This window comes from Tursiops truncatus, chromosome 15, assembly GCF_011762595.2.
Source record: "Tursiops truncatus isolate mTurTru1 chromosome 15, mTurTru1.mat.Y, whole genome shotgun sequence".
Lineage (NCBI taxonomy): Eukaryota > Metazoa > Chordata > Mammalia > Artiodactyla > Delphinidae > Tursiops > Tursiops truncatus.
In genome coordinates this window covers 78,643,487-78,665,384 of record NC_047048.1, presented here as the reverse complement: position 1 = coordinate 78,665,384, position 21,898 = coordinate 78,643,487, and the positions used below count along the sequence as shown (strand labels likewise).

Sequence of the window (21,898 nt, the reverse complement as noted above, 5' to 3'; positions counted from 1 at the left end):
TAACTTCTATATTGCCCAGTCTAGCAAAAAATGTCAATCTTTAATATTGTGATATAATAATAAATAGGTATTTGGTCTCTGTCCCTGCTTCCTGTACAGAGCTCCTAAAACCCTTAAAATTTCCTGAGTGACAGAGGTGAGAGGAGCTTCCTCTGTCATTCATAATAAGCCTTTTCAATTTTACCTGAGTTTATGCTAAGGAGGCAGCTCCTGGTGGGGCCCTAGAGAACTTCAGGAAGAGGAGCTGTTTGACCAACCAAATAATTATCGGGTTGGAACTTGCAGCCCTTCCCCCAACCTCAAGGGAGGGGAGAGGGGCTGGAGATTGAGTTAATCACCAGCAACCAAGGGGTGAATCCATCATGCCTGTGTAACGGAAGCTCCACAAAAACTCTAAACAATGGGGTTCAGAAAGCTTCCGGGTTTCTGAATGCATCCCCGTGCCAGGAGGATGGCACACCCAGCTCCATGGAGGCAGGAGCTCCTGCACTCAGGATCCTTCTGGGCCTCAGCCTGTGTACCTCTTCATCTGGCTTATTTATATCCTTTATAATAAACCAGTAGTAGTAAGTAGCGTTTCCCTCAGTTCTGTGAGCTGTTTTGGCAAATTATCAAAAAAAGAATAGGGGGTCATGGGGTCCCCCAGTTTATAGCCAAGTCAGACAGAAGTGTGGATAACCTTGGCAACCCAATACTTACAACTCGTATCTGAAGTGGGGAGCAGTCTTGTGGGTGAGCCCTTAACCCGTGGGGTATGCACTAATTCTGGGGAGTCAGTGTCAGAATTAAATTGAATTATAGGACACCTGGTTGGTGTCTGGAGAGTTGGGAAAATTAGTTGGTGTGGGAAAACCCCATGAACATTTGGTGTCAGACGGGTTCTATGAGCAGAAAATGATCAGAGTTAGTAGTATGTACCTATTTAGTAATTGAATGAATGAATGAATGAACGAGTAAATATCTATGTTAATTTTTTCATTATTTATTGTTAGGCTAGAACCTGGGTTGACTGTAGAGCACACATCTGGAGCCAAACCATCTGAGCTGGAGTCCCATCTCTATCACCTGGAGGGACCTGAGTTTTTGTAAGGATAAACCTCTTAGCCAAGTATGTTAAAAGGGGAAAATACAGCTCAGACACGACAGCATACTCTACCAGACCCAAAGAAGACAATCAAGTGTCCCCAAAGCTAGAGTATTTCCAAAGGGTTAAATTTAAATGATTTTCTTCTCTCACTTATGTCTTTCCATCTGTTGCATCTGCCTCTTTATTTAAATAAAGCAGGGCTATAGATACATGTACACATGCTGTCTCCAGAAAGGCTATCATTTAAACAACACTGCTCAGTTCTTTTCAGACTGAATTAAAACCCTAATTTGAATAAAATCAACTCCCACATCACATTTAAATTCCCAGGTTTTTTTCCTTACAGTAATTAAATATGTATCTGTAGCTGACAATGGTTTCTCCGCATGCATATTTAAATATAGCTCCTTTTCCCACTATAACAGGGTTATATAACAAGACACACTTCTGCCCACTTAAGGAATTCCATACAGGGAGATCAGAATATGGGAGCTGGATTCTGAGATGCTGTCTATCTTTAGCCTAAGGGCGCACAACGCACTGCAAGTTAACATTTTACTATTATACACACCTTTCTTTTCGCTTCCCCCGTCCACTTTAAGAGTCAGAAGTAACTAGAGCTAGAAAGAGATGGATGGTGTCAGGGATCGTGGTCAGCTAATGCGTCACCCAATTACTTCAGCATCACGGAACTGTATAAAAGCACACTCTAGACACTTATCCATCACCTGACAAAACTGGCTGATGGCCAGCAATCTGACTTCTCTGTATTCCTAGCATACATTTCTGGGTACCTAGCATCCGGAACCCATCTTGGCATGCTTTCTTCGGTTGAGCCATGCCTCTTTTCATGGACAACATTAAGAAATGATTTGTCTGCTTGGTAAATAAATTTACGTTCTGAAACGGATTAAGCAAAAGAGAACACAAGCTCAAAACTCTATAAATTTGCATCTGAAGTGACATTGGTAGGATGTCCTCCATTATAAGATCTCAAAATAAGAACTAGTAGTTAATAGCAACAAGATATACTAGGGTGTATCTAAATGTCCCCCTAGGACTTCCCTGGCAGTCCAGCGGTTAAGACTCTGCGCTTCCAGTGGAGGGGGCGCGAGTTCCATCCCTGGTCGGGGAACTTAGATCCCATATACCACACAGCGCAGCCAATAAATAAATAAATAGAAAACAAAATGTCCCCCTAAAGATATCCACATCCTAATGCCCAGGACCTGTGAAGATGTTGTCTTAGATGGCAAAAGATACTTTGCAGATGTGATTAAGCTAAGGATTCTGATATGGGGAAATTACCCTGGAGTATCCAGGCGGGTACAGTATAATCATACGTGTCCTTATAAGAGACAGGCAAGAAGGCAAAGTCAGGAAAAGGAGATGTGACAACAGAAACAGGTTGGAGTGATGGGCTTTGAAGATGAGGAAGGGGCCATGAGCCAAAAAGTGCAGGCAGCCTCTAGAAGCTGCAAAAGGCAAGAAAACGATTTTCCTATGGCCTCCAGAAGAAACACAGCCCTGCTGACACCTTGATTTTAGTCCCGTAACGCTCAATTCAGACTTCAGACATCCAGAATTGTAAGAAAATAAATTTGTGTTCTTTTAAACCACTAACTTGTGATAATGTGTTACAACAGCAATAGGAAAGTAACACATGTATCATTAAATTTTTTTAAAGGTACAATTTCAGACAAATGTATCTGGAATTAATTTCCACTTCTCAAAATTGAATCCACATATAACTTATTATATATGAGAATTATAGTAACTTGAAATCATTCTTTTCAGTTCTTAAAAACGTATTTATGTATTAGTTCCCCATTTATTTGTCTGGTATCACACATTCATTTAGTCATTCATTTAATATTTTTTTCACTTGTTCATCAGCTTTTATTGAAAGCCCACTCTGAGCCAAGGTTGGTTAGGAAGACAAAAATGAAAACTTCAAGTCCTACCCTCCAGACGCTCACAGTCTAATATAGGAGGAACACGTGTCGACATTTTCAGTGCTGTGCCATAAGTGATTTAATGGAAACATGGATATGATGCCAAGAGTACAAAGAAGATCTTTCCAGGTCAGTATATGTACGTGTGTATTTCATTCTGTATCTCCTTCGTTCTTTTTAAAACTGTATAGAATCCCACAGTACACATAATTAATAGTTATTTGGCCACTCCTCTATTAATGGACTTATATGCTGTTTTTAATTTATACCACTACAAGCCATGATGCAATAGTCATCCCACTATATCTCTGCTTATACACATGTGTTTCTCTCTAGGTAAGTAAATAAGACATCTTGCAGTACACTCCGTATAGGATATCATTTAAATAAAAGAACACATGTCCCAAAGAGCTATATTTCTAGGGATACACATATTTATGCAAATACCTAGAAACCTTATGTAATAACTGATAACAGTGGTTACCCCTTGGTAAGGAGTTAAAGGCAGGATGATATTGCCAAGGGACACTAGCCTTGACATTTATTTGTAATATTTTAACTTCCTACAACGAGAATGTACTATGCATTATTCACACAATTAAAGTTAATAATAAAGTATTATCGCAGCATATGTTCCCAAATCAGAGTGAGGAGGAATCAACTGGGTAGAAATTGAGAAACTGAGTCAGCCATACACAGAAAAGAGAAGGAAGTTGTGCTCATGGCATGGGGCTTCAAAGGAACACAGAAAACTTGTGCATCCCTTCCAAGGCTGTGCTCCTAACAAGAACTCTAAAGAACAGTTAGTAGAAAGAAGTAGAAAGAACAAGGTCATGGTCTCTCCAAAAGGTTAGATGGCAGCTGGTTTTCCCTAAAACATACAGCGCCAACATCATACCTAACACCATCGTGAGCCAGCCCAGACCTCTGTTAAACTATTAATGCATTTTACCTTCCCTAAAAAACACTTGTTTCCTAAGCAATTCCAGAGGGTGTTCACTGGCAGCCTTAGAAATAGGCAAAGAAGAAAAGTAGAGCAAAGAAAAGAAAAAGGCACGTTATGGTAAAACTTCTAGAGGTTTCACGTTACAAATTGCTCAGATAATTTACCTGAGATTATTATGCATCTAAAAAGGAGTGGTATACTAACACTTACTAAGTCTCAGGATGTTTTCACTTGTATCAGTAGGACAACTACCCTTGGCTTATTTTCAGACTTGGGATTCTCTTTCGCTTTTCTTTTTTTAATTTTTTATTTTATTTTATTTATTCATTTATTTTTTATTTTTGGCTGCGTCGGGTCTTAGTTGTGGCATGTGGGTTCTTTGTTGCGGCACCTGGGCTCTTTGTTGCGGCCCACAGGCTTCTCTCTATTGCGTGTTTTCTCTCTCTGGTTGTGGCACGCAGGCTCCAGAGCACATGGGCTCTGTAGTTTGCAGCACACGGGCTCTCTAGTTGAGGCACGAGGGCTCAGTAGTTGTGGTGCGCTGGCTGCCATGCGGCACGTGGGATCTTAGTTCCCCAACCAGAGATCAAACCCGCGCCCCTGCATTGGAAGGTGGATTCTTTACCACTGGACCATCAGGGAAGTCCCCTCTTCTGCTTTAAATGGATGCTTCAATATTTTTATACTGTCGTATTCTCTGTATCACCATAGTTCACTCATCCTTGTATTCATCACACTCTTAAAGACAGGAAGACATCAACATAGTGGATGAGTTAAGTAGTTGTTCATAAGGAAACAGGATCTTTACCCAAACTACCCTGCTAAAAAAACGTGTCTTGAAGCCTATTTTGCTGACCTTTGCAAATGGGATATAGAAAAGTGGTCACAACTTCTTGAACATTGCCGAATATTGCCTAGACACTTTAAGCAAAACTTTTAGTTGTATTCCATTAGAAATCTGTTCAAGCCCAGCCTTGGTTTCAAACATCTTACTAAGCTTTTTCTTCATGTAATTTCATACACATATATATATGAGTATATATATACATATATATGTGTGTGTGTATATATATATATTTTTTTACATCACATATGTCACAATTATTGATATACCTGGTTGTTTTGGTTTTTATTTTTGCTTTTTTGACTTTTATGTCTTTTTCAAAATAAAAAAATAAACCTGTAATTTTTAACTAAAAAAAAAAAGAAAAAACACTTGTTTCAAAGTCTAGCACCCTTATACTTTTAGAAGACTGAGATTTCATGAACTGGAAAGGAATGTTCTAGGGGCAGGTACCTTGCTTGTCTTGTTCATCATAATACACTGAATACATGTGTCTGGCTCAGAGATGGTAACTAATAAATATTTTTTAAATGAATCAAGTCTAGGTTTTCTGTATCACACAGTACTAATAGTTCTATTAACTTAAATTGCATTTTCCCTCAGTTTTCTTCTTTCTGTGTCAAAGAGTAGTTAAAAAAAAAAAGAGGAAGAAAGAAAAATGGAAGGAAAGGAAACAAACAAACACACACAAATGATCCTTGGGTATAGAAAGGTGTACCAAGTACTACTGTAAGTTCCTAAAACTCCCATAATCTCCACAGAACTCTGCAAAGTTCAACATTCAGCTCAGTAAGTTAGTTCCAAACCTGGACTAACTCAGTAAAAACATCCTGATCAGTGGCTTTTCACCTTAATCAGTGGTTAATTGTTTCCCACTAGGCTAAAAGAAGCAGAATTAGGAAGAGAAATAAATTCAGTTATGAAATCAATTACTTCTAACTTGTATCTCAAAGCCCGAAGTCAGGTCCACAGAACACTAAGATTACCTACACTGTTTTCTGTGGAATGAACTGTGTCCTCCCCAAATTCACATGTTGAAGCCCCAACTCCCAATGTGACTGTATTTGGAGACAGAGCCTTTAAGGAGGTGATTTGTGTTAAATGAGATCATATGGGTGGGGCCCTGATCCGACTGGATGGGTGTCCTTATTAGAAGAGGAAGAAACACCAAACATCCTTCTCTCCCTGCCAACACAGAAGAAAGACCATGTGAGGACACAGCAGAAGGCAGTCATCTACAGGCAAGAAAGAGAGTCCTCACACCAGACAGCAACCCTGTTGGCACTTTGATCTTGAACTTAGCCTCCGAAACCGTGAGAATATAAATTTCTGCTGTTTAAGTTGCCCAGTCTGCAGTATTCTTTACGGCAGCCCAAGAAGACAATTACACTGAAATAAAGAAGAATGAGAAGGAGAAAGAAGAGAAGAGAAGAAGGGAGAGACAGAGAGAAAGAAGAAGAAAGAGGATATTTTCATAATTCCCTATGATGCACTTCACTCAAACTATTCAGCATAAGCAAAGATAAAGTAGATGATTTCCTTGAACTTGTTCATTGCCTCAGACACAAACCTAGTGTTACATGTGCCCTCTAACATCAGTTTTATGTGACCTCAAACTCCCAAAAGTCACTTTATTTTTCATTCATTTCTCGATGAACCCCATCTCCCATTACTCTTCCCTGACAGCCCTTCTGTAGCAAAAAGAGAGAGAGAAAAAAATAAAAAAACCTGTCTTACACAGCCAGTGAAGCTGTAGTTACTAGGCAACCCTCCATATATTTTAAAATAACTTTCAGTTCTTCAGCAAAAGGAAAGAGAATATTTAAGACTGTTAAGCTTCGAATTTTTAAAGCACACCTGAACCAAAGTTAGTACAAGAAGAGATCTACTGCCATTTCTGGAACTGTTGGAATTCCTCTTCTGTCTGAAAACTGAAGTACGACCATGGACTCCTAGAAACTCTTGACATCTTTTGACAAGTGGAAAAGGCAAATTCTCATGCTCAGTACAGCATGGAATGGAGGAGGGCTTTGCAGAATTATTCAGAATAATGAAAGAGGAGGAAAGCGTCAAGTTGGCATTCGTCAAGCTGGGAGATGTGACTTCCCCAGGGGAAACTTCATTTCTGTATCTCCAAAAGGAGCCCTCTATTCAAAGCACGTGTCCAGTAACTGGAGCAGTTATGGCATATGAGGGGCAGAAGACTCTCAAGTAATCAGAATCCAAAATCCCTAAGGACTTCTCTTGAATTGCACCTTGCGCTGAGTGCAAAAGGTTGTTTGCAGCTATTGAATCCCTTCAGAATAAGTAATCGAAGCCTCAGCATTCCAAATGGGGGGGAGAGGTCATTCCAACATCACCCAAACTATACAAACAAACCCCTCTGATAACCTGTCCTATTTCTTTAAAGTCTTTTACAGAATAAGGGTCCACAGCCTTTTCTCCTGTTCTGTCGAAAACTTAATAACTCCCAGTATCCAGAATTTTTTTTCACATTTATTCATAATGATTCTCCTTGAAATGAATCCATTTTCTTTTTGTACTGCTCTCTAAAAGACAGAGGACAATTAGTCGACATCAACTGTTTAAAATCCCTTCATGTATTTAAAAACTATTAATTAGCCAACCCACAGCCCACTCTTCTCCATCATTAATAATCTCAATGTCTTTTATCTTCCTTTGAAGATTCTCCGGCCGTTTTTGTGACTCACTTCTGAATTACCGTAAACCTCTCCACAGCTTGTTGAATGGATCAATGAAATGAATGAATGATCAGTGGTGGCAAAATGGCAGCCTGCAAAGGCATATGGAGATTTTTTTTTTTTTTTTTTGCTCACAGAACATTTAAACATATATAAGCAAACTAATATTTTATAATCAAGTTTCACACAGAATTGGACTTCAGATTTTGCTTTAAAAATTGAAAGAACTGACAAAGCCAGATCCCTGGGCTGGATATGAGGAGTGACTGCCTCCTGAGAGAGGGTAGATGCAATTCTACCAAATCCCTATCCAGTCTTCTTCACTTATTTATGTGGCAATTTGCCCCACGGGCTTCTGAGTTTTTGACTTTTTAGAATAATGTCTTCGACAATCACAGCTCATTTTTGAGTACTTCCCAGGTGTCATTCATCTAGAATTGATATTTACTGATCATCTACTATCTGTCAATTACCGATTAATTCCCATAATTCTCACAACAGCCCTATTGGCTAGGTCTCACTGTTATTCCCGCTTTATAGAACTGAGTTTCTGAGGTTAGGTAACTTGATTACAAAGTGAAGTGGTAGAGATGGGATTTGACCATATGTTTCTGAAACCAAAGCATGTGTTTCCTCTACACTGAGCCATCCCTCTCACCAGGAGTAAAGTGCTTACCACGGATATGGAGGTGAAAAGGACAGACTCACAAGGTCATCAGTGATAGAGAGGTCATGATGAACAATGAAAAGGAGCAGTTAATTCCCACTGCTAGTTTATTAGCCCACAGCTAGTTAAGTGGTAGTTAAGAACTGGGATTCGATTTCCCAAATTCTAGAAGCCATTCTTGACTTCAGGCAAATTCTGACCAGTTTTAAGATTTGGGACAAAAGAATTTAACTAACTTCTCCGCTCTTTACTTTGTCAAATGGAATATATGATACCCTTGTTTCTCCTGAAATCGCATATAGCTATGAACATGCCCTAGGAGGCAGAGTTTTTGCTTATTTGTTTTTTTAGCTTATTATTTCATTCACTTTTACCTGCCAACGTAACACAAGCTCATTATAAAAAGTCAACCTATCTTCTTAAGAGCAGAAGCTTTGCTGTGGAACAGACCTACGTTCACACTTAATCACTCAAGGACATGTAACTTATAATCTCTAAGCTTCAGTTTCCTCATTTGTAAAATAGGGGTATCGCTGTAAGTATCATTAACTATATGGCTGTAGTAAGGATCATAAAGTAAGGTAAATGAAATCATGACTATAAACCATTTGGCACACTGTCTGGCAGACTGCACACACTCTGTTGAAGCTCAATAAACTCCTATTACTATTATTCTACTTACTGGGAATTGCATTCAGCTGAATGTAACAGAAAACCAAGGATATCAGCTCATAGTCCCAAAGTGGCTGCTCAACCTCCAGTAACATCTCCTTGTTACACCCTGAGAAAAGGGTAAGAGACAAGTTGCCAGCTGACTCTGCCCCTTATTAAAGGGCTTTACCATTAGCCCCATCCAGTGACTGAGCCCCAGCCAAGAAGCTGGTTACTTTAGCTGGGTATACCATGACCCCAAACAACCTGGGATCTGTTGGTAAATAAGAGGGAGAAGAGAGTATCAATTAGATGTCCAGCAGCATCTAGGAAACAAACCTACATCACGGGCTTGTTATGAGGAACAAATAGTTGATGCAAAATTTCTGAAACATGCTCAGCACTGCACAAAAGCTCACTCTTGCTCCTCTCTCCTTTATCACTTTATGTCCTGTTCTTCCACCTCCAGCTGTAGACCCTCTTATGATCGTCTTCTCCAGAACCACGGTACAGTAACTACACAAAGACTGAGGCCAAAATCAAGTCTATATCACTGAAAGAGTTTACCCTTCATAGCATTTCTATTTTTAAAAAAGTATGCATTTTTGAAATAGTAAAGCAAAGTGCAGATTTCAATATGAAAGAATACTACTAAAGGGGAAAGGTAGGGGGAGGGATAAATTAGGAGTATGGGTGGAACAGATACAAACTACTATATATAAAACAGATAAGTAACAAGGGTTTACTATATAGCACAGGGAACTATATTCAATATCTGGTAATAACCTATAATGGAAAATAATCTGAAAAATATATATGTATATAACTGAATCACTTTGCTGTACACCCAAAACTATTGATAATACAATATTGTAAATCAACTATACTTCAATTTAAAAAAAGAAAAAGAAAATACCCATTAAATGGTAGCTATTACCATTGCTGTTGTTGTTGGAGTCCGGTGGCTCTGACCATCCTCAGACACAAATGCTGTTATTCTGTGTTGTCACATTGAACACCATGGCCAGACAATGGTGATCAAGCCAGCCTTGCCCTCTGGCTCATTCTCATTGCAACGGGCTGCTCTTTCAACTCCAGAATCCCAGAAGTGAAATCAACTGGATGAATTTGGGGGGTAGTGGGGAGAAGCAGTGTGCTCCCAATGGCCAAGCAGGGAGAGTAATTCTGGCCCAGGGATCGCACAAAGCCAGGCAGCCTTTCAATCCAGCACAACCTGGGGCAATGTAAATGAACTAGAGCGAAGCAGAAGGGGAATGGGCTCACTGGATTCCTGCAGATCAGGAAGGAGAAATGTTCTCTCTTGAACCAGGCCATGGGATCCTATGCTGTACCCACTTCGAAAGCCCGAATGCTTTTTCTCTCAATGTTCCAACAGCATTGTCCATTTTTCCAAGTAGTCATTATGATAAAGTGATTTTCTGAGTATACATCTCTGGCTGTGGTTTAAATAGATTAGCAATAAAACACCTCTCTTCGCCATGACCAAAAACTTAACATGAAAGGGCTTATTCTCCCTTTAATTCTAATCAGAAGCTGAAAATTGCACAAGTACAAAGTTTAAAATAGGCTTTTTAAAAATGTTATGTTATTTCACGTACATATATTTTAGGATTAGGCATAATGTGTGACTGTTAATTACTGAGCATTTGTGGATAGAGAAACAGCCCCTTTCACACCAGCCTGCCTCATCAAGGAAGGCAAAAAAGAGAACCTGCCAGCAAAGGAAAAGGAATAGTTCTGCTTCTTAGAGTCAAATGATTTCCAGGAAATTTTGTGTAAGCAAAGAATGTAAATAAAAGGAAATGTAAATCAGTATTTTTTAAAACGTCCATATTCTTGTCCAAAAGCTTCTGATGGACGTTTCTACATCTCGGTAGAACTGGACAGTTTTTACTGGATTAGCCCCGAGGCAGTGTTTTTCTTCCGGAGCCATGGAGGTAGGGGTCAGGGTGAGCTGGCGTGCAGTCTACCCTGGAATGAAAATCCTCTCTGTGATCAAGGCTGTGGTCTTTACCAGCATGAGTTCAACTTACGGAATTTAATTAGAGAAAGTGGAGGGGAGAGAAAGGAGAATATTCTAATTAATAAGCAATGTTCTTGTCATCACCTTGCTTTAAACCCTTCCACTTGTTCTTGCGTTGCACTTATTAAAGACAAATGAAATGAGAAAATGAAGGTAAAGTGCTTACCAAAATGCTAGACACCCTCTCGAGCTTAAAACCCACCAACGGCCGCCGGTCATACAGGTGTTTAGATTATCTATCAAAATCATTCCCACAGCATATAAGCTCTTCATGACCTAGCCCTTGCACAGCTCTCCAGAAACAGCTCTGAACACTTCCTCACCGTCATCGCACCCACCTCCCTACTTACACTCTTCCCTCCAGATGTGCTGAGCTACTGTCATTCCCCACCTGGGTCATGCTTTGTTATATCTTCAGGCCTTTGCCTGTGCAATTCCCTTTGTCTAGAACAGTCATTTCCAAAACAGAGTGCAGTGAAGTGAAGGAAAACATTTTAAAACTTGTATTTACTTATGTATGTCTGGAATAAATAAGAAAAGTTTTTCTAACATATAATACCATAGTATATGGATTGAAAATAGAACACATGTAGAAGGAATAAATATTAAAATATTAGGATTTGCTTTTTTTAATTGAATGAAATATGTAATCAAAAAAGTTCAAAGACTATGGGTCTAAAACACTCTCTGTGTCTTACAATCCCACTGTAAGACACCCTCTGTGTCTTAACGATCCCCAACTTTGCCTGGACAAGTCCTCTTTATGACATACTTCCTCCAAGTCATCCTGGACCTTCCAAAGCTGGACTAGATACATCTCCAATGACTTCCATTCTCCAACAGGAGCATTCTATTCTACTTCCACTCTTGCCTCTTAATATTCCACTTTCATCTCTCACCATGGTAGCCAGCGATAGCTTGATCGTATCACTTCTTACTTAAACCTTTTCAATGATTCTCAACACACTTAGAATTCATCCACACTCCTCACTATGGACTCTGAATTCCTACAAGATCTGGCCCCATGTACCTCTCCAACCTCATATGTCTATCCCCTTTGTCCTCTGGGCTCTGGCCCCACTGACTTCACTGATCTGTTCTCAATTACCACAGGAAGCCCATTCTCGACCTAGGCTCTTTGCCTGGTTCTGTCTTCTACATTGAAGGGCTTCCCCCAGATCTCTGCATGGCAGCCGATGCTTCTTGGCACAGGTCTCAGCTTTCCCTGACCACTCAATCCAAAGCAGACACCCAGTCACTCTAAAGACCTGTGCTGTCCAACATAGCAGCCATTGGCCTCAAGTAGCTTTCAAGCGCTTGAAATGTGACTAGACCAAATGGAAATATGCTCTAATAAATCAAATGCCAGATTTTGAAGACTTAGTAGAAAAAAGAATGTAAAATGTCTTACTAATTTTTTTATACTTATTATATGTTAAAATAACATTTTCGATATATTGGATTAAACAAATTATTAAAGTTAACTGCACCTGCTTCATTGCACTTTTTCAACACGCTTTCTAGAAAATTTAAAATTGCACGTGTGGCTCTCATATATGGCTTGCTTTATATTTCTATTGGACAGTGTAGCTCTAGAACATACACTTTTTTAATTTTCCGTGTCATTTTTAGCTTGACCTACCATTTTCATTTATTTGCCATCTGTTCCCACCTCAGGCTCCAGAGGATCTCCTTAAAGGTGGGGTCTTCATCTGTCTTATTCACATTATACCATCGATGCCACGCAAGCTCCTGGCACATGGTGAATACTCAACAAGTATTTGTGAAATGAATGAATAATTTTACAGCACCTGTTGTCCTAAGATACTGTTTACTGAGCACTTAGATGCATTATAAAAAATAAAGTTGATATATGGAGAGATTAAGTAAACTGCAAGTGACTAATTTCACAGAAGTCATGATTTGGGCCCAGGCAGAGTCTGTGTGATTCCCCCAAAGCTGCAATGCCCCAGACCAGTGATCTCACATATAATCTCCGAGGATTTATCTGTCACCCCACCCAGCACCATGAGGACAGGGATGTTGTTTCTCTAATGCTGACACATAGTAGGTATTTATATACATATATAATTTTATATTAAATTTACATATATTATACATAACAGTTAACATTTATCGGTTATTACTATGTGGCAGGCGTTATTCTAAGCATTTATACTCCCACCTGGGTCTTTAATAGACATCTCAAAATTAACATGTTCAATTCTGAATTCTTAATCTTTGCTTCAAAACTTGCCCTATCGCCTATTTTCCCACATTTCAGTTCATGATAATCTCATTCTCCCAGTTGACCAAATCCAAGTATTGAAGTCATCCCTGACTTTTTCCCCCCGTGCATTTCTAGTCTGTTAGGAAATCCTCCTATTGTTATTTTTACAATAGGTCCAGAAGCTGACTGCTTCTCACCACCTCCACAGCTATAAACTTGGTCCAAGAGCCCAGAGCACTGCAACAGCTGCCATATGAACTCCTGGCTCCTGCTGGCACCCTCTGCAGACAGCCAGAGTGATGCTTTTAAAAGGTAACCCAAGGGCTCCCCTGGTGGCGCAGTGGTTGAGAGTCCGCCTGCCGATGCAGGGGACACGGGTTCGTGCCCCGGTCCAGGAGGATCCCACATGCCGCGAAGCGGCTGGGCCCGTGAGCCACGGCCACTGAGCCTGCACATCCAGAGCCTGTGTTCCGCAATGGGAGAGGCCACAACAGTGAGAGGCCCGCATACCACAAAAAAAAAAAAAAAAAAAAGAAAAGAAAGAAAAGGTAACGCAGGGACTTCCCCGGTGGTCCAGCGGTTAAGAAAGACTGTGCTTCCAAGGCAGGGGACGCAGGTTCGATCCCTAGTCGGGGAACTAGGATCCCACGTGCTGAGTGGTGTGGCCAAAAAATTAAAAAACAAATAAAAATAAAATAAAATGTAACCCAATGCACACCATTCTCCAGCTCGCCACTATCTAGTGTCTTCCCTCTCTCATGCTCAGGACAAAATGCAACATCCTTGTGTCGGCCAAAGAAGTCCAACCTCACTGACCTTATCTTCTACCCCGCTCCTGCTGCCCACTCTGCTTCAGGTACACTGGCCTCCCTGCTTGTCTTTGAACACTCCCAACACACTCCTACCTCAGAGCTTTTGTCCTTTTGCCCTGCTGCTCCTTCTACCTGGAACATTCCTCCTCACGTGTCCATACAGCTCCATTCCCCACCTCCTTCCAGTCATTGCATAAATGATACTCTTTCTTTCCTGATCACCCCAGTTAAAATTGCAACTTACGCCGTATACACAAACACGTGCACACACACACGCACACACACACACACACACACACACTCTTTCTCTCCCTTTCCTGATTTTTTCTCCACAGCACTGATCACCACTTGACATATAGTTCACCTTTTTTTTATGCTTAGTCTGACACCTTCTCTAGACTGTAAGCTCCGTGAGGGTAGAGGTCTTTGTCTGCGTATCTTCCCTCTTGTACGCCCAATACCTAAACATAGTAGCCAATAAGCATTTGAATTGAACTTATATGTACGAACTTATTTAATCGAGGGGTCGGTGCTCTTCCTCAGTAAATATCTTAGGCTCTGTGGGCCATGAGGTCTCTCTCTGTCACAATTACTCAACTCTGCTGTGTTCAGTGAAAGCAGCCACAGACGATACGTAAACAAACAGGCACGGCAGTGCTCCAGTAAAAGTGTATTTGCAAAAACAGGGAAGAGGAAAGGGCATATTTGCCCCGTGGATTCGCTGTTTACCAACCCCTGATTTAAATCTCACAACTGCCCAATGATTTGGAAAGTGTAATATCCCTAATTTATCAGGACCTTTAAGTGGCTTGCCCAAGATCACTTAGCTGGTCAACTGCAGAACCGATCAGAACCTGTGCAGTCAGGCGAGGGGTATTCAAGGATGCTGGGAAACCAAGAGAGACCTGAGAGACACCAATGGGACAAATAAGAAGTGGAAGCATCTCAGTGAGAAGTCAGCCCCTGGCTGCTTCCATCCACACTTACAAAGGAGGTGCCTCAGAGACTCAAAGTCGTGAGGTTTCTTCAGCCACCCCACGTTCCCCAACGAGTACCAGGAAGACCACCAAACCCTCTGAGATCAGAGCCAGACTGTGCTTGTTTCTTGCCCACCACCTCAAAAGCCAACAGGGCTTTGATGCAGATAATCCTTGCCCTTCATGTGTGACAGGGCTTCAATGAGCGGGGTCTAAGATGATAAAATCACATCTGGCCTGGCTCTTTTCCCCCCATCTACCATATTGTCCTCCCCGTTGCCATTACCTTCACTTAGGAAGTAGAAATGGAGAGAAGAGCATGCAAAGCATGACCCTATCTCCATTCACCACCATGTATTCCTTAAATCATGAGAGGATTGGGAGAAATTATATTGGGAAAGGAACTAAACAACATGGTACCTCACAGTGAGAAAGATACTCATGTTGTCTTTTCAGTCCTTCTGAATGAGTCATGGAGAACATTCCAGTCAGTTGGTAGTAATGATTCTAAAAGGTCTCTAAAACTTGTTCATCTTCCTTTTCAACAAAGAGAAAGCCTCAGGATCGGTGCCTTCATGGAGTGATGTGTCTAGTTAGAATTCAATAATATTGTTTGGTTTTTATTGCATTTACTTTTTTTTAATTGGAGTATAATTGCTTTACAATGTTGTGTTAGTTTCTGCTGTACAATGAAGTGAATCAGCTATATGTATACTTATATCCCCTCCCTCTTGGACCTCCCTCCCACCAGCCCGCATCCCACCCCTCTAGGTCGTCACAGAGCACCGAGCTGAGCCCCCTGTGCTATACAGCAGGTTCCCACTAGCTGTCTATTTTACACGTGGTAGTGTATTTATGTCAAACCTAACCTCCCAATTTGTCCCACCCTCCCCTTCCCCACTTACTTTTATTGTACTTACTTTGGTGGTGGATTCATATTATGCCAACGCAGTTAAGTGAGAAATAACTTTTTAAAGAACTGCCTTTCCTCCACAGGTCAGAGTTAGTGTGGACCACAAGCTCTGGAAGGAGGAAGTGAAGCCGCACCATATTATTTCTACACTTTGGAAGCTCAGCGCAGGGCGCTGCTCATGTACATTGTCTGAGAGCTGAGGGTTCACCTGGTGGGCGTGAGGAAACAGCTGCACTGCAGCTTCTTCAGCTCCTGCCAGATCCTCCTTAAGCCCCTCAGAAACCTGGGCCAAGTGTCTGTCTAGCTCCGTGATGATGGCTGCCGTCTTCCCATTTCCACCCTGCAGGACGCCCTCGTTGTTAAAGATGGTGGACTGGAGACTTTGCCAATCAGAGGCTTCCATCCCAGCCACATGGCTTCCAGTTTGTCTCTGTTTCCCCCACATCCCGTCCGTCTTTGCTGCTGATGTCAGGCTCCAGCATCGGGTACACCTACTCTGTAAACCAGCTCCCACAATTCTGTAAGAACTAATCCTGAAAATAAATTCCTCATGAAATATCTCCTAGTGGCTCTGCTTCTCTGATAAAGCCCCCGCTAATATAGCTTCTCTTATGGAAAATGATATTGGTTTTCTTCATGAATGGCAGTTCTATAAAATTTCCACATAAAGAAAATAACTCTTTTTAAAGGAAAACTAGTAAGTGAATAACAGTAAAAGTGGTCCATAGCTATGACAAAGATTGTGGAAGGGGTGTGTGAATGACTGATGATTTGGAAACACCTATTATTTTCCCCTTCTTTTTAAGAGTTAGGCCAGGAGAGAGAGGGGAAGGGATAAATTGGGAGATTGGGATTGACATATACACACTACTATATATAAAATAGATAACTAATAAGGACCTACTGTATAGCACAGGGAACTCTACTCAGTACTCTGTAATGACCTATATGGCAAAAGAATCTAAAAAGACTGGATATATGTGTATATATAACTGATTCACTTTGCTGTACAGCAGAAAGTAACACAATATTGTAAATCAACTATAATCTAATAAAATATGTTTTAAAAAAGAGTTAGGGATAAAAGCAGCAAACCTCTGAATTAGATCCTATCAATGAACAAGTTCCACGACCAAGTGTACTTTGTGATAAATGTCACTTAATGGTACTGTTTTTGGATACCCCAGTATTAAAAAAAAAAAAAAGCCATTCATATTCATAGATTGAAAATGGCAATATAACAGAGAATTATACTTCACTTTTTAACTTTATAGTTAAAATTGAAATTTTGTTATTTTTAACTATTTTAAAAAGCGATATATTCACATGGTTCAAAATTCAAAATGATTTCAGTTGTATATATTGCTTAGCCTCCCTATCTGTTTTATATCCCCTGAACCAGTCCCTGTCACCTATTTGCAACTACATTCATTAGTTTCTTATGCAAATGCTAGCATATACACACAAATGTAAATATACAGCCTTACCCCCCTCCTTTTTTACACAAAATATAGTATATTCCATACATACTGTGGATCAATACTTCCAGGTTATAATTTGAAAAACATTTTTCAATAGCCAGAAAAATTGTCCCACTTCTTTTTTTTTTTTTTTTGCGGTACACGGGCCTCTCACTGCCGTGGCCTCTCCCGTTGCGGAGCACAGGCTCTAGACGCTCAGGCTCAGCGGCCATGGCTCACGGGCCCAGCCGCTCCGTGGCATGTGGGATCTTCCCGGACCGGGGCACGAACCCGTGTCCCCTGCATCGGCAGGTGGACTCTCAACCACTGCACCACCAGGGAAGCCCCAAATTGTCCCACTTTTAATGCGCAATTTCACTTATCAAGAAAAAAGATCTAAAGGAATAAACCTTATGTACAAAAATTTTATTTGCAGTACTATTTATAATAATAAAAAAGGAGATAATAAACTTAAGAATTCCAAATTAATAGAATATTTAACACAATGGAATACTATGCACCAGAAAAAAAAAAGAAATGAGACTGATCTTTAAGTAATGATGAGGAGAGATTTCCAAATTTATTAAGTAACACAAGGTAGGTGCAGAATAATACATATAGTATGTACACCATATATGTGGGGGAAAGGAGTATACAAAATAACATATATATAAGCTTATCTACATATGCATATATGTATATGTTGATATATGCCTGAAATACAGCTGAAAAAATAAAAACCGTAAGAAACTATAACATTAATTGCCTATTTGGATAAATTTGGGGAAAGGGACGAGAGAATTTTTGACGTGTACTTTTTTTAGTTTTAATTCTGGAATTTTGAGCCTTGTGAATACCTATAAACTTTTTAAATAGCACGTAATTTAACATTAAAAATATTACTATATTTTTAATATATATAAATTTATTATAGTAATATTAATTATGGGTCAAATGAGTACATTTATCATTAATATATTTTCCAGTTTCCTTTGATCCACCATTTATCTGTTAGTACTGAGAACTGAGCCTTACACATAGTAGGCACTAAATAAAAAGGTGTTAAATAAGTGAATGCATGTGTGGAATGCATGGAGCCGCAAACGAATGTATGTGCATTAAATACTTTAAACTAGAAGAATGATTAGGTCACTGATGTAATAGGTCTCAACTGCTGATGTGGTTTCTGATAGAGCCACGCACATACCACGAATTACCAGAGGTGCACATTCACTCACGACAGAGCTCACTAGAAAGAACACACTCTTTCTTTATTAACTTTCCCAGCTTCATGGGAGATGTAAATCGCTTTATCGATGGAGTGTAATTAATAAAGGGCATAAGCCACAAAACCAAATCCAATGCCCTCTGCTGTCAGCAGGTATAACAAGTAAATTGCATTCAGAGTATTAGCTGAGGAATTAAAATTTGCTCAGAATTCAGAAACGGATATCATGCGTCCTCTTTCCAGTTTTGGAACAAATAAAATCAAAATGGTCATTGAACCCATCTGGCAGTAGTTTCTTAATGGGCTTGAGACAGCATAGCTCACCATTGCAAATAGCGTACTCAATTTTTCTCTGGTTATAATGAAATTCCTCACTGAGCTAAAGCATTTCCAGAGTGTCTAAATGATGGAAGTCATTAGTCAAAATACTGTATATATCTTCATGCTAAGGGTGGAAGCTTACACTGAGGACTGTAGGTATGACTTTATTTTATTACTCAGTTCGGGACCCCAAGCCAAGTTCCGTGACCAGGGAAGGGAAGACTGCAAAACAAACAGAATGTCGGCATCGTCTGTGGCAGGCTGCTAGATTTCTCATCTTAAAAACTGGACTTTGTCCCTTCACACGTTGCTGACAGCAATGTAAATTGCTGTGGATTTTGGGCACGTTAATTCGCGATGCATATCAAGGGTCATAAAAATATTCAAACTCTCTAGCCTCATAATCACATTGATTATTAGGGAACAGTCCTTTACATGGGCAAAGTTATAGGCCTGGGCATTATTTGAATTTGAAACTGTTTAACTATCAAGTAATCATGTACCTACTCAACAGAGTATCACAGACTTTAAAATTATGGTTTGAAGGATTATGTAATTATTTGAGAAAATGTGTATAACGCAATACATTTTAAAACATACACAGGACATGACACCGTAAATATATAATAATAGCAACCATGTGAAATTTTAGAAGCATGGGGGGAAAATGGAATGAGATACACTAAAATAACAGCTTTGTATTGAGGTATTAGGTTTATGTAATTTTTTAATAAATAATATCTAGCAGTTTATTAACCAATGGAGTATATTGCACAACAAACTACCTCACATCCTTCAGGAAGAAAAACCACTAAATTTGAAAAGTAAAGACACGACCCACTGAATTCGGACACAATTAAAATGTGCTTTAAATAGTTCTTTGGGGGAGGGGACACAACACTTCTACTCAAGAGGGACATTTGTATCGTCCAGGTCTTTTCTTTACACCCACCATGCCATGAATTCATAGGAAATGGGCTCCAACAGTTCAGGCTCCTTTCCACTGGTTCTCACGACGTGTGCTTCTCTGGGTGGAGCAGGCTGGCGCTTCAGCTGAACCCAAGTACCTTTCTCTTTGGCTTCCTTCTTTTCCTGATCATTCTCCTTCACCCGTTTCAGGAAGCAATCTCGGCTCTTAGAGTGCTTAATATGCTTGATACGCTCATTAATTCTCTTGGCAAGAATCTTGCCCTTGTTTGTTTGCAACGATGCCAACAGCACGATGGGTAATACTGTAGACTCTTCCAGTTTTGCCATGGTAACACTTCTGGGGCATTCCTTTTTGAGCAGTGCCCATTCCCTTGATATCGACAATATCACCTTTCTTGTAGATTCGCGTGTATGTGGCCAAAGGAATAACTCCATGTTTTCTAAAAGGCCTAGAGAACATATAGCGGGTGCCCCTCCTCTTTCCTTTTGTGTTGGTCATTTTGGCGAATTACTGGAAGATGGCGGTTCTGGCCGAAAGGGCTATATAATTTTATTACTGGGAAAAATATTGGAAAACCTTGCAAAACTATTAACAATAAAAAGAGGAAAAACATTCGTTGACGTCAATGTGCTCTTTCCTATTCTTTTTGTGTCCAGTGTTCAAATTTAGTTTACTATATTGAATGAGATGATCTTGGTTATTAAAATTCTTCTAAAGATTCTATATATGGAACCTAGCTTTAGACTATTAGTCTACTTTTCTAAAGGAATGAATAAACTCATAAAGAGTGCTCAGACACCTAGCTGCAATCTCCTGCCATTGGTTTTCAAGTCAGTTGCATGACATTCACTTTGGTTTCCTTCAAATCCATTTCTTAGTCTTTTCCTTACTAGCAACTTCCATGTTTCTTATTTTCAGAGCATCACGTAAAAAGTAGTTCAAGAAAATATCTAAAAGAAGCAGTCTTACAGTAGTAACTCAAAGCATTTAGCTAGTCCTGTTTACTAATATTAAAATTACGAGGACTGGATCTAGAGACCTGCATTAGTATTATAAAGATTACGCAGAGAGGGCTTCCCTGGTGGCGCAGTGGTTGAGAGTCCGCCTGCCGATGCACAGGACGCGGGTTCGTGCCCCGGTCCGGGAAGATCCCACGTGCCGCGGGGCGGCTGGGCCCGTGTGCCGTGGCTACCGGGCCTGCGCGTCCGGAGCCTGTGCTCCGCAATGGGAAAGGCCACAGCAGTGAGAGGCCCGCGTATTGCAAAAAAAAAAAAAAAGATTACGCAGAGAAAGGCATAGGTCTGAACCTCTTGCTTTTCCTGGTACTAGTAGGGCAACCTTGAGTAGGTTATGCATTCCCTGTAAGCCTAAATCCTTCACCTGTAAAATGACGACAATGACAGTACATCTTAAAGGTTTGAGACTGAATTCAAACCCAGATTTGACCATTATGCTATCTATTTAGTCAAGTAGTGTGGTTAATCATAGAAACAGATGTGGGTGTCTTGTCTGTGTGACCTTGGTAAATTATCTCATCTCTCTGTGCCTTAATTTTACCAATGCTAGAGAGGTCCTTTCAAACTGGCCAGAGACAATGGAAGTGGCCACTTCTCCCACTTAACAATCATTCCACTAATATTGACTCAAACGGTACTATAGTAACTGTAGCAGGAGCAGAACATCCCAGAAGCAGTCTCTGCAGGTGATGCATGATTCAACACACTTTCTCATCCATACAACATCCTGATGAAATGTACCAACATTCTGGGTTCACTGCATCCGTGTTGGTATAAGTAACAGGACTAGCATGGACAGTGGGACCACAGCTAGGAGTTCAGATTCTGCTTTTGGTCGTTGATCATTTCTGTGATTCTGGACAACTTCTGACTTCTTTGATCTTGAGTTTCCTGAAACTTTAAATGAAGCTATAACAACATGTGCCTTAGAGAGACCCAGAAAGATGATGAATGCAGAAAATCTAGCATGGCACTTAAGAATCTTCACTCTCCTTCCAAAGAGAGTAATACCAATGATTAAATGTTATTCCAAGAGTTAAATTAAGAGCTAAGGAAATGCCAAGCTCAATTCCAGGTTCATCTTGGTCGGCCATATGACCTTGAACAAGCTACG

The 21,898-nt window shown here is 40.2% G+C and overlaps 1 protein-coding gene and 1 pseudogene across 1 annotated transcript in view; both read right to left on the bottom strand.

The window, feature by feature from the left end:
• DOK5 (docking protein 5) overlaps positions 1–21,898 on the bottom strand; it is a 139,561-nt gene that overhangs the window by 97,951 nt on the left and 19,712 nt on the right. The window lies entirely within an intron of this gene.
• On the bottom strand, positions 19,556–20,389 carry LOC101331602 (large ribosomal subunit protein eL21-like; annotated as a pseudogene).